The sequence below is a fragment of the Arachis duranensis genome, chromosome 2 (assembly GCF_000817695.3).
Source record: "Arachis duranensis cultivar V14167 chromosome 2, aradu.V14167.gnm2.J7QH, whole genome shotgun sequence".
Classification (NCBI taxonomy): Eukaryota; Viridiplantae; Streptophyta; class Magnoliopsida; order Fabales; family Fabaceae; genus Arachis; species Arachis duranensis.
The window spans coordinates 1,808,779-1,811,938 of NC_029773.3; the positions used below are offsets into that span (position 1 = coordinate 1,808,779).

Consider the following 3,160-nt stretch of genomic DNA (forward strand, 5'->3'; position numbering starts at 1 on the left):
CTAGAGACCTAGCACCAAGTAGTCACTCTACTAACTCCCATATTTCAATGCGGTACCATATGTAGAAATCACAGAAGCACTCCCCACTGGCTTTCCATGCGTGCATAATCTGAGGTGGTACGCAACATTCTTCAGGGTGATGGTACACTCACCCCATGACAGGTGGAACGTGTGAGTCTCTAGACATTAGTGCTCTACGAATACCGTAATCAAGGACGAAATTCTTGAGAGGCACCATATTACCGAAGTCAACCTCTCTCAAATAGGGGATGATAGCATCCAGTGATGTAAGTCTGTGATTCACTTGCCAAGGAAGAAATAGGCGACGCTTTTGACAAAAAATAAATTATCGGGATTAGAAAAATAACGTCCCAACAAACATTGACATAACAAATTTATTTAACTATTATATACATTTATTTAACAAACATTTAAAAATATGTACTAACTAAATTTATTTAAATAAAATTTTTTACGTTAATAATTACTAAATTAATTATTAAACATCTCCTCAATACGTTAATTAAAATAAAAATATATATTTACTAAAGTAATTAATAATCTAATTGACAAATTTTTACTTAATAATTTAATTTAGGTAAAAATAAAATTAGAATTTTTTTCATTTATAAAATAAAAAATTATTATTTCCCCAACATGATTTTTGGACTTTAATTCTCTAAATACAATAATTTTTTTTGGAAAAATTATTTTAAAGGACCGTTAGGAAGACTTAATTATTAAAAAGAACATTTAATACTAAAATTATTAAGAAAGATCAAATCTTTTTATAATATTTAAGAAAACGAATCAAATCTTTTTATAATATTTAAGAAAATGAATCAAATCTTATTATAAATATAAAAATTATAAAAAATAAATAAAAAATAGTTAAGAATCAATATATTAATAATTAAATCTCTCTAACAATCTTGTAGAGTGGTTCTTTTTAAATTAAATAACTAATTAATTCCAAGTGAATATTCATAAATATCTTCGTAACATTGTAAATCAAATAGCATATATTAAAGATTATACAAAATAAATAAAAAATAGTTAAGAATATATTTATCTTCTTATAAAAAGATTTAATTCTTCTTCTTAAATATTATAAAAAGATTTGGTCCTTCTTAATAATTTTGGTATTAAAGGTCCTTTTTAATAATTAAGTCTTCCTAACCGTCCTTTAGAATAATTTTCCCATTTTTTTTGCATTTAAGTCCGGCGAACTCTATAAAAAGTTCGCCTAACCGCTGTCAAACTCCTTCTTAAGTTTTTTGAATTCTGCGTTTTTAATCCATTATCATCATCTCCAAATAGTATATATAGAAATACACGGACAACAAGCATAGCTTCTTCAAGAATTTTTTAATTATAAATTAAAAAAAAATCATATTTAACAATGGCAAGCATTATTATCGTCTCTAAAAATACATATGTACACCAGAATAAGTCACATTTAACAAAAAAATTTTAATTATAAATTAAAAAAATAATTATTTCCCGAAAATAATCCACTTCAAATATATCAGATTGAAAAGTTAACAATGGTAACCATTATTATCGTTTTCAAAGTACATAAGAATACACAAAAAGTACACAGGATAACAATCCTTGTTATTTTTGGGAAATAGTTATTTTTTAATTTATAATTAAAAAAACTTGTTAAGTATGGCTTATTTTTTTAATTTATAATTAAAAAATTCTTGAAGAAGCCATGCTTATTGTGCGTATATTTTTGTGTATTTTTATATACTGTTTGTAGATTTATATACTATTTGGAGATGAGATGACGATAATGGATTAAAAATGCAGGAGTTCGTTGGGATTAGGCGAACTTGCCAATTTTTATAGAGTTCGCTCAATCTGACGAACTTGCTTAAATGCAAAAAACAATATAGTATTTAGAGAATTAAAGTTCAAAATCATTTTAAAAAAATAATAATTTTTTTATTTTATAAATGAAAAAATTCGATAAAATTACATGATTGTTTACTTAACAAATTAACTTCATTAACAACTAATTTAATGTAACATCTAAATACATATATTTGCTTAGTCCCGCAATAAATTAAGTTAAAAAATAATTTCTACTTGAATAATTAATAACTAAATTAATAAACATATAATTAATAAATTAACTTTCAAAAAAATATCTACCACAATATTTAATATCTAAATTAATAATCATATGCTTAATAATTTAATTAAAAAAAATCAAAATCGTATTTATTAACATGTACGTAACAAATGGAGTTAGTAATATCTAAAATCGTACTCTATAATTAACCTTTAGTAACGATACATTTCGTCACCTAATTCATTAATTAGATATTAGTTCTTGACAAGTATCCTAACTAGGAAGTTGGCTGCCTTGGCAACGTGCCATCTCGCGTTCAGTTGATTAATATCCGAATCACATGCCTTGGCAACGTGCCATCTCGCGTTCAGTTGATTAATATCCGAATCACATGCATCTGCGCACACCATCTTATAATTACTCAATAATACGATCAGAAAAAGATAAAAGAAAAAAAAGTGATCAAAAAATTAGAAATGAGACCGTAAACGTCACGACATGTATATATAAGTCGCGTCCTCTGTTATCTTGTTTACAATATAAACAAAATAAGTTTACACACGTTTTATTTACACTATAAATGAGATATGTACGTAGTATTCATATTTTTTTATTTTTTTACAGTATAAAAATAAGAAAAGACGGCATATTTTTATAATTTATTATAATTTATTATAAAATAAAATACAAAAACATAAAATTTTATATTTTATTTTTTGTGTCTTATTTTTAGTGTCTTATTTTTTCCTATTTTTAGAAACAAAAAGACAATATAAGTTCTTCCCCGTAAGGAGCTCACACTAATAACCACAATACACTCTTATCCTTCATAATACGTCATAAAATTAGCTAGTAACTATATCTATTTATTGCATGTAACCACAAAAAGTCAAAAACCAGAAAAAGTCTCAGCACCAAGACCAACAATAATGGCAATGTATGGAAGGAAACCATAGAAGGAAAATTGGATTGGCAGTAAAGAGAATGAGTAATAAAATCAATAATATAAAATATTATATATTATAAAATATTTAAAATAAAAAATAAAAAATGTTATATAAAATTACTAATAAAAATACT

At 24.7% G+C, this 3,160-nt stretch overlaps 1 protein-coding gene across 1 annotated transcript in view; it reads left to right on the forward strand.

Moving 5' to 3' along the window:
- Nucleotides 1-3,160, forward strand: part of LOC107472827 (stemmadenine O-acetyltransferase-like) — an 8,275-nt gene that overhangs the window by 250 nt on the left and 4,865 nt on the right. The window lies entirely within an intron of this gene.